The sequence below is a fragment of the Oncorhynchus clarkii genome, chromosome 18 (genome assembly GCF_045791955.1).
Source record: "Oncorhynchus clarkii lewisi isolate Uvic-CL-2024 chromosome 18, UVic_Ocla_1.0, whole genome shotgun sequence".
Classification (NCBI taxonomy): Eukaryota; Metazoa; Chordata; class Actinopteri; order Salmoniformes; family Salmonidae; genus Oncorhynchus; species Oncorhynchus clarkii.
Genome location: NC_092164.1, coordinates 2,305,384 through 2,319,788, shown reverse-complemented (window position 1 = coordinate 2,319,788; position 14,405 = coordinate 2,305,384). Strand labels below are relative to the sequence as shown.

The following is a 14,405-nucleotide window of genomic DNA, read 5'->3' as shown; positions in this document are numbered from 1 at the left end:
AGTTGCTGTTTTGAAGCATTTTACACAGGCAGAGCAGAGCAGAGCACGTATATGTTGGTGTTAAGGGATCCAGTCGAGAGAAACTCACCCCACAGTCAGAACAGGAGTAAGGCTTTTCTCCTATATGTGTTCTCTGTTGAACTTTTAGCTAATTTTATGTTTTAAAACATTTTCCACAGTCAGAGCAGGAGTTAGGCTTCTCCCCTGTATGTATATGTTCATGTGATTTTAAGTGGGAAAGTTGAGAGAAACTAGTTCCACAGTCAGAGCAGTAATACGGCTTCTCTCCTGTGTGTGTTCTCTGATTAACTTTTAGCTCAGTTGATGTTTTGAAGCGTTTTCCACAGTCAGAGCAGACGTAAGGCTTCTCTCCTGTGTGTATAAGTTGGTGTGTTTTTAAGGTGCCCAGATGAGAGAAACTCGCCCCACAGTCAGAGCAGAAGAAAGGCTTCTCTCCTGTGTGAGTCCTCTGATGAACTTTTAGCTCATTTGATGTTTTAAAACATTTTCCACAGTCAGAGCAGTAATAAGGCTTCTCTCCTGTGTGTGTTCTCTGATGAACTTTTAGATGAGTTGATGTTGTGAAGCATTTTCCACAGTCAGAGCAGGAGTATGGCTTCTCCCCTGTGTGTATACGTTCATGTGATTTTAAGTGGGAAAGTTGAGAGAAACTAGTTCCACAGTCAGGGCAGAAGAAAGGCTTCTCTCCTGTGTGTGTTCTCTGATGAACTTTTAGCTCATTTGATTTTTTAAAACTTTTTCCACAGTCAGAGCAGGAATAAGGCTTCGCTCCTGTGTGTATACGGTGGTGTATTTTTAAGGTGCCCAAACGAGAGAAACTCGCCCCACAGTCAGAGCAGAAGAAAGGCTTCTCTCCTGTATGTATACGTTTATGTGTTTTTAAGTGGGAAAATTTAGAGAAACTAGTTCCACAGTCAGAGCAGTAATATGGCTTCTCTCCTGTGTGTGTTCTCTGATGAACTTTTAGCTCAGTTGATGTTTTGAAGCATTTCCCACAGTCAGAGCAGAGGTAAGGCTTCTCTCCTGTGTGAGTCTTCTGGTGAACTTTTAGCTCAGTTAATGTTTTAAAAAGGTTTCCACAGTCAGAGCAGACATAAGGCTTCTCTCCGGTGTGTATAAGTTGGTGTGTTTTTAAGGTGCCCAGATGAGAGAAACTCGCCCCACAATCAGAGCAGAAGAAAGGCTTCTCTCCTGTGTGTGTTCTCTGGTGAACTTTTAGCTCATTTGATGTTTTAAAACATTTTCCACAGTCAGAGCAGGAGTATGGCTTCTCCCCTGTATGTATACGTTCATGTGATTTTAAGTGGGAAAGTTGAGAGAAACTAGTTCCACAGTCAGGGCAGAAGAAAGGCTTCTCTCCTGTGTGTGTTCTTTGGTGAACTTTTAGCTGAGTTGATGTTTTGAAGCATTTTCCACAGTCAGAGCAGATGTAAGGCTTCTCTCCTGTGTGTATACGTTGGTGTGTTTTTAGCTTTGATAGAAATGGGAAAATCTCTTCACAATGTGGGCAGTGATGAGACCTCTTAGCTCTCTGATCTTCCTGCTGTTGCTCTCTGGATGTTGAGAATGTCTCAACATGGTCTCCTGTGTGAACATCAGAAAAAGCAGTCAGTTGGTGTGATATAAATGTTAACCAAATGTATTTTATGAATCCATTTTTACATCAGTAGTTGTCACAAAGTGCTTAACCTGTCTGGTTCAAATCCCTTAATTAAAATTATTTTACACCATTTTAAAAGATAAACTTCTTGTAAATCCAGCCACAGTGTTCGATTTCAAATAGGCTTTACGGTGAAAGCACACCAAACGATTATGTTAGGTCAGCACCTAGTCACAGAAAACCATACAGTAATTTTCCAGCCAAGGAGAGGTCTCATTAAAGTCAGAAATAGCGATTAAATTAATCACTAACCTTTGATGATCTTCGTTAGATGGCACTCACAGGACTTCATGTTACACAATAAATGTGTGTTTTGTTCGATAAAGTTCATCTTTATGTCCAAAAACCTCATTTGAAATTGGTGTGTTGTGTTCAGAAATGCATTGTCTCAAACAAACATCCGATGAAAGTAAAGAGAGCCACATCAAAAAACAGAAATACTCATCATAAACATTGATAAAAGATACAAGTGTTAAACATACAAATACAGATAAACTTCTCCTTAATGCAACCGCTGTGTCAGATTTCAAAAAGGCTTTACGGCGAAAGCACACTCTGCGATTATGTTAGTTCAGCGACTAGACACAGAAACCCATACAGCCATTTTCCAACCAAGGAGAGCTTCACAAAAGTCAGAAATAGCATTAAAATTAATCACTTACCTTTGATGATCTTCATCTGGTGGCACTCCCAGGTCTCCATGTTAGACAACAAATGTTTGTTTTCTTCGATACAGTTCATCTTTATGTCCAAATACCTCAGTTTTGTTGGTGCGTTTAGTTCAGAAATCCAAAGGCACAATAAGCACTCTCGAAAAGTCAAAAAACACAATAAAAGATAGTAGAAACATGTCAAACGATGTTTAAAATCAATCTTCAGGTTGCTTTTGTCATAAATAATCAATAATATTTCAACCGGACAAAAGCTTCGTCAATGGAAAAAGGTAAACAAGAAATGCGAGCTCCCGATCACGTGCCTGGCTCATGGATTTCCACTGTCCTCTCATTGAAAGCGGTGTATCTCCCTCATTTTTCAGAGTAAAAGCCTGAAACAATGCCTAAAGACTGGTCACATGTTGAGGAAGCCATATAGATCTGAAACAATGCCTAAAGACTGGTCACATGTTGAGGAAGACAGATTTCCACTGGGTCCTTAGTCTTTGTATGGTGGATAGGCTTTCAATGGAAAAACAGCCTTTCAAAATAATAGTACTTCATGGTTGGATTTTCCTCGGGTTTTCTGCCATATCAGTTCTGTTATGTTCAGTTCTGTTATACTCACAGACATTATTTTAACAGTTTTGGAAACTTCAGAGTGCTTTCTATACAAATCGACTAATTATATGCATATCCTAGCTAATGGGCCTGCGTAGCAGGCAGTTTAATTTGGGCACGCTGTTCATCCAAAATTCTAAATGCTGCCAGCTACCCAGTGAAGTTAACAGAAATCCAGCCTAAAATCCCCAAAGAGCAAGAAATGCAGATGTAGAAGCACAGTGGCCACAAAAAAACTCCCTAGAAAGCAGGAACCTAGGAAGAAACCTAGAGAGGAACCAGGCTCAGAGTGGTGACCAGTCCTTTTCTGGCCATACCGGGTGACAGGTAGCCTAGTGGTTAGAGCAACCGAAAGGTTGCAAGATCGAATCCCTGAGCTGACAAGGTAAAAATTTGTCGTTCTGCCCCTGAACAAGGCAGTTAACCCACTGTTCCTAGGCTGTCATTAAAAATAAGAATTTGATCTTAACTGACTTGCCTAGTTAACCTGTTTGGGTGCATGTCCAAACGCTAGAGGGACACCTACGACAACATCTGGTGAAATTGCAGAGCGCGAAATTCAAAATACAAAAATCGTAATATTAAACATTCATGAAAATACAAGTGTCTGACATAATTTAAAAGCTTCTTGTTAATCCAACTGCGTTGTCAGATTTCAAAAAGGCTTTATGGAGAAAGCATACCATGCTATTATCTTAGGACAGCTCCCCACGTCAAAATACTTTTTCAACCAGCAAAGGCGTCACAAAGACAGCAATTAAATAAATCACTTAGCTTTGAAGATCTTCCTCTGATTGAAATCCCAAGGGTCCCAGCTACACAATGAATGGTTGTTTTGTTCGATAAAGTCTTTCATTATATCCCAAAACTGTCAGTTTAGTTGGCGCGCTTGATTCAGTGATTCACTCGTTCAACATGCTCACAAACGAATCCAAAAAGTTACTGGTAAAGTTGGTCCAAACAAGTCAAACGATGTTTCTAATTAATCCTCAGGTATTCTAATATCTAAATAAACAATCATATTTAATACGGAGAATAGTGTGTTCAATAGCGAAGACGAATAACGAAGAGCGCATTCTCGTTGATGCGCGCAACATGGCTACTTTTCTAAAGGGGGACACTTTGGAAAAACTACAAATACTTGTTCATTTTTCAAGCCTGAAACCCTTTCTAAAGACTGTTGACATCTAGTGGAAGCCAAAGGAACTGCAATCTGGGTCCTATCAATTTGAATATCCCATAGGCAAGAATTTAAAAAATCTTTGACCTCAATAAATAAAAATTCCGGATGGATTTTACTCAAGGTTTTCGCCTGTCATATCAGTTCTGTTATACCCACAGACATTATTTTTACAGTTTTAGAAACTTCAGAGTGTTTTCTATCCAATGCGATCAAGTATATGCATATCCTAGCTTCTGGGCAGTTTACTTTGGGCACGTCAGTCATCGGAATTTCTGGACAATAACCAGTATGCTAAGAAAGTTAAATAAAGGTTAATTATTATTTTTTTTAAATACACTACCATTAGTGATGAAATAAATGAATAAATTCTAAAGTTACAAATGTCCATGTTTTTGAAAGAATAGCACATTTTTGTCCATTCAAATAATGTCAAAGTGATCAGAAATACAGTGTAGACATTGTTAATGTTGTAAATTACTATTGTAGCTGGAAACGGCTGAAGATCTCGTACAACGCTGTGTACTACTCTCTTCACAGAACAATGCAAACAGTCTCTAACCAGAATAGTGTCTAGAAGGCCAGCATCCCGGAGTCGCCTCTTCACTGTTGACATTGAGATTGGTGTTTTGCGGGTACTATTTAATGAAGCTGCCAGTTGAGGACTTGTGAGACGTCTGTTTCTCAAACTAGACACTAAAATACTTGTCCTCTTGCCCAGTTGTGCACAGGGGCCTCCCACTCCTCTTTCTATTCTGGTTAGAGCCAGTTTCGACTGTTCTGTGAAGGGAGTAGTACACAGAACTGCACGAGATCTTCAGTTTCTTGGAAATTTCTCACATGGAATAGCCTTCATTTCAGAAGAAAGGTCTTTGTTTCTGGCCATTTTGAGCCTGTAATCGAACAGACAAATGACCCAGATACTCAACTAGTCTAAGGACCGTTTTATTGCTTCTTTTATCAGCACCACAGTTTTCAGCTGTGCTAACATAATTGCAAAAGGGTTTTGTAATGATCAATTAGCCCTTATAAATGATACACTTGGATTAGCTAACACAACATGCCATTGGATCACAGGAGTGATGGTTGCTGATAATGGGCCTCTGTACGCCTATGTAGATATTCCATTTAAAAAAATCATCAGTTTCCAGCTACAAGTCATTTACAACATTAACAACATCTACACTGTATTAATGGTCAATTTGATGTGATTTTAATGGACAAAAAAAACAATTTTCTTTCAAAAACAAGGACATTTCTAAATGACCCTAAATGTTTCAACGGTAGTGTATGTATTAATTTCAGTAGACTGTATGGGAAGGGGAATCAAACTATTCTAAAACTGGGTAGGTGTCAAAAACTAATAAGAGGCAAAAGTGGTGAAAATGATGAGCGATATCATCCTCCACTCAACATCACAAGGGTTAGTAACTACACAGACTAATTTCAGAGAACTTTAAAACACTGGCAGTTTGTCTACTTCACTTCTTTAGTCTCCTCTCTGATCACTCCAGATAGACCAGTGAATAAAACAAATGCTGGCAATACTGGTGTCATCCATACAAGTCTCAGTAGCATGAAATAACATCAACACTGCATTCAAAAAGTAAATAGACCCCTTGATTTTTTTCCACGTCTTGTTACATTACAGCCTTATTCTAAAATTGATTAAATCGTTTTTTCCTCTTCACATCAATCTACAAACAATACCCCATAATGACATCGCAATACCCCAAAATGACATCACAATACCCCATAATGACATCACAATACCCCATAATGACATCACAATACCCCATAATGACATCACAATACCCCATAATGGCATCGCAATACCCCATAATGGCATCGCAATACCCCATAATGACATCGCAATACCCCATAATGACATCGCAATACCCCATAATGACATCACAATACCCCATAATGACATCACAATACCCCATAATGGCATCGCAATACCCCATAATGGCATCGCAATACCCCATAATGACATCGCAATACCCCAAAATGACATCACAATACCCCATAATGACATCACAATACCCCATAATGACATCGCAATACCACAAAATGACATCACAATACCCCAAAATGACATCGCAATACCCCATAATGACATCACAATACCCCATAATGACATCACAATACCCCATAATGACATAACAATACCCCATAATGACAAGGGCAAAAACAGTTTTTTAGAAATAACTGAAATATTTCATTTACGTAAGTATTCAGACCCTTTATACAATAGTTAGTTGAAGCACCTTTGGCAGCGATTACAGCCTTGAGTCTTGTTGGGTATGAAGCTACAAGCTTGGCACCCTTGTATTTGGGGAGTTTCTCCCATTCTTCTCTGCAGATCCTCTCAAGCTCTGTCAGGTTGGATGGGGATCGTCTCTGCAAAGCTATTTTCAGGTCTCTCCAGAGATGTTTGATCGGGTTCAAGTCCGGGCTCTGGCTGGGCCACTCAATGACATTCAGCCACTCCCACGTTGTCTTGGCTGTGTGCTTGTCTTGGCTGTGTGCTTGTCCTGTTGGAAGGTGAATCTTCACCCCAGACTGAGGTCCCGATTGCTCTCAAGTTGGTTTTCATAAAGGATCTCTCTATACTTTTCTACGTTCATCTGTCCCTTGATCCTGACTAATCACCCAGTCCCTGCCGCTGAAAAACATCCCCACAGCATGCTGCTGCCACCACCATGCTTCACCGTAGGGATGGTGCCAGGTTTGCTCCAGACATGACGCTTGGCATTCAGGCCAAAGAGTTCAATCTTGGTTTCATCAGACCAGAGAATCTTGTTTCTCATGGTCAGAGTCATTTAGGTGCCATTTGGCAAATTCCAAGCGGACTGTCATGTGCCTTTTACGGAGGAGTGGCTTCTGTCTGGGCACTCTACCATAAAGGCATGATTAGCGGAGTTCAGCAGAGATGGTTGTCCTTCTAGAAGATTCTCTCATCTCCATAGAGGAACTCTGGAGCTCTGACAGAGAAGAACCATCGGGCCACCACCATTGGCCACCTCCCTGACCAAGGCCCCTCTCCCCCATTTGCTCAGTTTGGCCGGGTGGCCAGCTCTAGGAAGAGTCTTGGTGGTTCCAAACTTCTTCCACTGAAGAATAATGGAGGCCTCTGTGTTCTTGGGGACCTTGAATGCTGCAGAAATGTTTTGGTACCTGTCTCCAGATCTGTGCTGACACAATCCTGTCACGGAGCTCGACGGACAAATCCTTCCACCTCATGACTTGGTTTTAACTCTGACATGCAGTGTCAAATGTGGGACCTGACATAGACAGGTGTGTGCATGTCCAAATCATGTCCAATCAATTGAATTTACCACAGGTGGACTCCAATCAAGTTGTAGAAACATCTCAATGATCATCTCATAGCAAAAGGTCTGAAAACTTATATAAATAAGCAATTATTATTTAAAAAAATTACATTTGCAAGAATTTATAAAAACCTGTTTTGGCTTTGTCATGTCATTATGGGGTATTGTGATGTCATTATGGGATATTGTGTGTAGATTGACGAGGAAAAACATGGAATCAATTTTAGAAGAAGGCTGTAACGTACCAAAATGGGAGAAATGGGAAGGGGTCTGACAGTGCCCTCGGAAAGTATTCAGACCCCTTGACTTTTTCCACATTGTTATATTACAGCCTAATTCTATAATTAAATACAAAAATATCCTCAGCAATCGACACACAATACCCCATAATGACAAAGTGAAAACAGGTTTAGGCATTTTTGAAAATGTATTAAAAAAAAAAAAATAGACTCAAAATTGAGTTCAGATGCATCCTGTTTCCAATGATCATCCTTGAGATGTTTCTACAACTTGATATATACAAAATATTAAATATCCACTAATGTTCAAACGTTTGGGGTCACTTAGAAATGTCCTTGTTTTGAAAGAAAAGCACATTGATTGTCCATTAAAATAACATCAAATTGATCAGAAATACAGTATCGACATTGTTATTGTTGTAAATGACTATTGTAGCTGGAAACGGCAGATATTTTATGGAATATCTACATAGGCGTACAGAGGCCCATTATCAGCAACCATCACTCCTGTGATCCAATGGCACGTTGTGTTAGCCAATCCAAGTTGATCATTTTAAAAGGCTAATTCATCATTAGAAAACCCTTTTGAGGGCCTCCCGGGTGGCGCAGTGGTTAAGGGCCACCAGAGACTCTGGGTTCACGCCCAGGCTCTGTCGTAACCGGCCGCGACCGGCGACGCACAATTGGCATAGTGTCGTCCGGGTTAGGGAGGGTTTGGCCGGTAGGGATATCCTCATCGCGCACCAGCGACTCCTGTGGCGGGCCGGGCTCAGTGCACGCTAACCAAGGTTGCCAGGTGCACAGTGTTTCCTGTATGCCTAACTTGGTGACTGAGGGTATTAAACATTTTCAGCATTCTTGAGACAATGTGTGGGCAAAGGCAGGCGTGACAAGATTTTAAATGTTTTGCTTCGCTGTGAAGTTTTGAGTTGTTCAGGAATGTGTGATGTCAGAATTACAGAATTCAACCTGACAATAGACTGGTCATAACCTATGGAGGTCTAATATATGAAGATAACTTATAGATAGAACCAGCTCTTACCATGACTAACAGTTGTCCTAATCTTCTCCTCCTCTTCTTCATCTTTAATGTTGGCATTCAGTTCCACTGTTTGACTGCAGTCTTCCAGCTTCACTGATGCCATCTCTGGATCCTGCAGTGCAAACTGGGCTCCACTGTCACAATCAGTACCCAGTGACTGTAGGTTTCTACTCAGTGTGGAAGGAGAGAGGCAGGCTGGGTTTGTCCTCACTGTTGATGTTACCGGCCTCAGACTTAATCTGAGTCGGTCTGTAGTAATAAAGACAAACGGACACAAAAGTTATTTTCTTGACAGTTCTGGCACTTTATTCTGTAAATATATTTTCTATTTTTTCATGTTCAATTATCTAATTTCAGTCGATGAAATGTTAAATGTTAAATTGCACAACATAAGTGCACTTAATCTATAGTAGATTTCCTAAATTCACATAAATGCATAAATGACTCAAAAACCATTTAGTACAAGATCACAGTATATTTCAGGCAGCACTATGTACTATTTTATGAATAACCTTGTCTTCTCTATATTATTTCACTCACAAAAAACAAATTTATTTCCCATTCACACCATATTAAGAATTATATGGGGTCGTACAGTGGCAAGTCAAATTCAAAGACTTTTTCAGGCACTAATATTTATTTACTTTAAGCCCCATGTGAAAACCCTGAATTATAGATAAATATAGAAACAACTGAATGTGTCTGAATATTAGTACACATGTAAAGAACTGATAATCATTACATTCAGCTTCAGAACTGTAGAGCAACTGAAATGTTCTCTCTCTGATGAGGCACTACCTGCACTGAAGTCCGTTGATGCAGACCTCCTATGGTATCATGGAGGTCCACAAAAAAACCTTTAAGGTCCATGTCTGTCTAATTCTGTACTAAGAAAATAAAACAAGAAATCCCTATTAACTCCTACCACACCCTCCCCTTCGCCAAAAAACCCTCCCACACCCCCCAATAAACTATATCAATAGATCCCTTTCTGCGTTTGCAAACATTGGGGTTTATATCATGCTGAGACAATCCACCCCCAGGTTATCCAGCTTATCAAAAACCATACCGACAGTAACATCTGTTACCCCTAACAACTCTGCTGCAGTTTACAAGATAACTTTAAACCTGGTATTTCTGCTTTATACAATCCAAGTTGCTGATAACCTCACCAATGAATGCTATGAAGTACATTTTATTCACAATTAAAGCATCCTTTGTCACAGTGCATTTATGGGCACAATATTTCTGAACAGGCCTCGAACCCATGTCAGGACTAGTAGAAAGACCAGTTCTAACAGTAGGTCCTCTTACTACGGGACCAGCCATGGAAGCTCCATCAGTCTGACAGTAGATCCTCTTACTACGGGACCAACCATGGAAGCTCCATCACTCTGACAGAAGGTCCTCTTACTACGGGACCAACCATGGAAGCTCCATCAGTCTGACAGAAGGTCCTCTTACTACAGGACCAACCATGGAAGCTCCATCAGTCTGACAGTAGGTCCTCTTACTACAGGACCAACCATGGAAGCCCCATCAGTCTGACAGTAGGTCCTCCGACTACAGGACCAACCATGGAAGCTCCATCAGTCTGCACTGTAGTTCCACCAGTCTGTCTTACAGCCTCTGCATATGATACATCAAGACAGATTCTATATCTCTGAGCATCTCTCGGCACCCGGCATCCACCAAATGCTGCTCTTTGTCCTCCACACAATTGCAACACTTAACTGTCACATTGCTCCAACATTCACTGTAATCATGTTCCCCACCACACTTGGCACATCTTTTCACTCAACAGCTACATGTCCAATTCTTTGGCATTTAAAAACACTGATGATTCACTGTTGCTGCTCCAGTTTCAACTGTTCTGCCTGCTGTCATGGAACCCTGACCTGTTCACCGGACGTGGTACCTGTCCCAGACCTGCTGTTTTCAACTCTCTAGAGACAGCAGGAGCGGTAGAGAAACTCTCAATGATCGGCTATGAAAAGCCAACTGACATTCACTCCTGAGGTGCTGACCTGTTGCACCCTCGACAACCACCATTATTATTTGACCCTGCTGGTAATCTATGAACATCTCCACCCAGCACAGGCAGAAGAGGACTTGCCACCCCTCATAGCCTGGTTCATCTCTAGGTTTCTTCCTTGGTTCTGGCCTTTCTAGGGAGTTTTTCCTAGCCACTGTGCTTCTTCACCTGCATTGCTTGCTGTTTGGGGTTTTAGGCTGCGTTTCTGTACAGCACTTTGTGACATCAGCTGATGTAAGATGGGCTTTATAAATACATTTGATTGGTTGATTGATGAGGTTGGGTCAAAATCTCTGACATTGAAGCTAAGGAATCCTATTCTGTAGTTTTCCAGACAAAACCTTCTAACACCTCAAAAGCACTGATAAGCTTTCACTTCTTTAACCCTCTTTCCTACTGATCAACCTTTAGGCTTCAACCCCTCTGTCTCCCTTCACATGTTCTTTAACAATATCATCCATGGACATAGATATTGGGACCTCATAGATTATTACTCCCTTCAATGTAGCATCAGCTCCAGGGTCATGGCTTCTGAGCTTCGTCCCATTATGATTTTCCTTTTGAAGAATCTTCCCTTGCTGAACCTGACCAGCACAAGATTTTAACAATCTACCAATTTCAATATTTATTTCACCTTTATTTAACCAGGTAGGCTCGTTCAGAACAAGTTCTCATTTACACGGCTGCATCCCAGTTTAACTTCACCTCTTTTTATGGCCTTGGTTAATCAGGGTGTGAATGAGGCCCTGTGTTCTCCTCAAACACCATCCCAACTTTTCACTCTAACACATTATTACTCTAGCTCCCTACCTTGGGCCTCTAGTTACTATACTACATGCACCTCTGCTTCCAGTATCATTATCTCTGTTCTTCCTATGTCTTTCCACTACAGAACATTCACATACTAGGCCCTCATCCTCCTGCTCCATATCATCAGAACTGTCCCCACATTGATCGCATTCCAGCACAGCTGTTGCTCCTCAAACTCTCAATTTCCATTGTTTCAGGGGTGTCAAACTCATTCTATTGAGGGCCAATTCTCATCAGGTTTTCCTTTCAATTAAAACCTAGACAGATTAGGGGAGTTCCTTTCTAAATAGTGACCTTAATTCATTAATCAAGTACAGGTGTGGAGCGAAAACACCCAGACACTTGGTCCTCCATGGAATGGGTTTGATACGTGCTCCGATTCATCCTCATTAATCGACGCCATTCCATGCAGTTGGCATCTCTCTCCAAATGATGAAGGATAACTTCAGTTAGCTTTCTTCTATTCACACAGCCTCATGTCGCCATTTCACCACGAGCAAACTCCTAGAAAGACGACCGAAACCGTTGAAGCCGCCATTTGACTTACCTCGTCCGAATCATCCAGGTCTCGCGAGCTTACATTAACGAAACAGTGTATGTAAACTCGCGAGAACAGGATGGTTCGGACAAGGCTATTTACCAGCTCATTAACATTTTACACAAAACCAAGAACATGTAAAAACGAACTTAAATAAGTGGAATCTTAATGAAATGACTGACGAAATTATGTACATACACTCAGATAAACCCAAAGTCTAGTTATGTGACTTGTAAAATCATTTTTAATCACGTTCTTCACTCACTCGGTTAGACTCCAAAATAACACATACAATTAAAACCATTACCAGGCGTGAAACGGATTTGTTACCTAGCATGTTATATATTCTCTCGACATTAGAAAGTTTAAACATGCTATTACATACCTACAATGATACATTTGAAACGGACACAACCACTATCGACACAACAGCACAGCTCTGTCGTTTCGACCCGGAACTTCCTGTTCCCCACCTCGACAATATATCAGCGTCATCTTCTTCTCTGGTATACTGACATTTACACAAATATAACGTGTCTGCCGCCACCTACTGTAAGGTTAATAAACTGTAGAAGAAAATACATTTCCTTTACGGAAAAGGGGAGGGGGAACAACGACGTCAAAACAAAATACAAAAATAGATAAATAACAACATCCCACTCGTTCAGTCACAGTCCTATTCAAATCACATCCCTACACAGTCTCATGGGCCTCGTAGGGAGGAACATCTTCAGTCAGTATTCCCTGCAATCAGTGGTGTAAAGTACTTCTACTTCTACTCCACTACATTCCTAAAGAAAATAATGTACTTTCAACTCCATACATTTTCCCTGACACCCAAAAGTTCTCGTTACATTTTGAATGATTAGCAGGACAGGATAACATTTAAATTCGCGCATCCCTAATACCAAGAGAACCACTGCCCTACCTAGGTGTTTTAATGTTGGTAATACTAATATAGAGATAATACTAATAGAGATAACCACTGCCCTACCTAGGTGTTTTAATGTTGGTAATACTAATATAGAGATAATACTAATAGAGATAACCACTGCTCTACCTAGGTGTTTTAATGTTGGTAATACTAATATAGAGATAATACTAATAGAGATAACCACTGCTCTACCTAGGTGTTTTAATGTTGGTAATACTAATATAGAGATAATACTAATAGAGATAACCACTGCTCTACCTAGATGTTTTAATGTTGGTAATACTAATATAGAGAGAATACTAATAGAGACAACCACTGCTCTACCTAGGTGTGTTACAAAGCCACATGCTCTGTCCTCTCTGCTCTACCTAGTTGTTTTAATGTGGATTATACTAATACAGAGATAACCATTGGACATGTATTTTCCATTATGCCATTGTGTTTACCACTTCAGAACCTTACATCTGTAGTTTGAATCATATACAGGGCAATAATCATTGACTTTTTCCAAATTTTGTTACGTTACTTATTTGAAAATGTATTACATTAATCTTTCCCTCGTCAATATAAACACAATACCCCATAATGTTAAACCGAAAACAGGTTTTTAGACATTTTTGCAAATTTATACCTCATTTATTTTTTTTGTGAATTTTACCTCTTTTTCTCCCCAATTTCGTGGTAGCCAATTGTTTTTAGTAGCTACTATCTTGTCTCATCGCTACAACTCCCGTACGGGCTCGGGAGAGACGAAGATTGAAAGTCATGCGTCCTCCGATACACAACCCAACCAAGCCGCACTGCTTCTTAACACAGCGCCATCCAACCCAGAAGGAAACACCGTTGAGGAAGAAGGAGGAAGGAAACACCGTGCACCTGGCAACCTTGGCTAGCGCGCACTGCGCCCCGCCCGCCACAGGAGTCGCTGGTGCGCGATGAGACAAGGATTTCCCTACCGGCCAAACCCTCCCTCTCTTGTGGCGCAGCTGGCGCTGCAGTACAGCGCCCTTAACCACTGCGCCACCCGGGTAGCCTAACTGCGCCACCCAACTAGCCTTACCAGGTAGGCTAGTTGAGAACAAGTTCTCATTTACAACTGCGACCTGGCCAAGATAAAGCATAGCAGTGTGAACAGACAACAACACAGAGTTACACATGGAGTAAACAATAAACAAGTCAATAACACAGTATATATATTTTTTAAATAAAGATATACATTGTGTGCAAAAGGCATGAGGAGGTAGGCGAATAATTAACATTTTGCAGATTAACACTGGAGTGATAAATGATCAGATGGTCATGTACAGGTATATTGGTGTGCAAAAGAGCAGAAAAGT

At 40.7% G+C, this 14,405-nt stretch overlaps 1 protein-coding gene and 1 pseudogene across 1 annotated transcript in view; one reads left to right on the top strand and one right to left on the bottom strand.

The window, feature by feature from the left end:
• The window catches only part of LOC139372867 (zinc finger protein 135-like), a 57,717-nt gene extending 45,135 nt beyond the window's left edge, over nt 1–12,582 (bottom strand). The window contains exon 1 of the mRNA XM_071112719.1: nt 12,520–12,582. The gene's annotated coding sequence lies outside the window, so the exon portion shown is untranslated. The remainder of the gene's footprint in view (nt 1–12,519) is intronic.
• Nucleotides 1–14,405, top strand: part of LOC139373916 (zinc finger protein 79-like) — a 260,279-nt pseudogene that overhangs the window by 118,954 nt on the left and 126,920 nt on the right.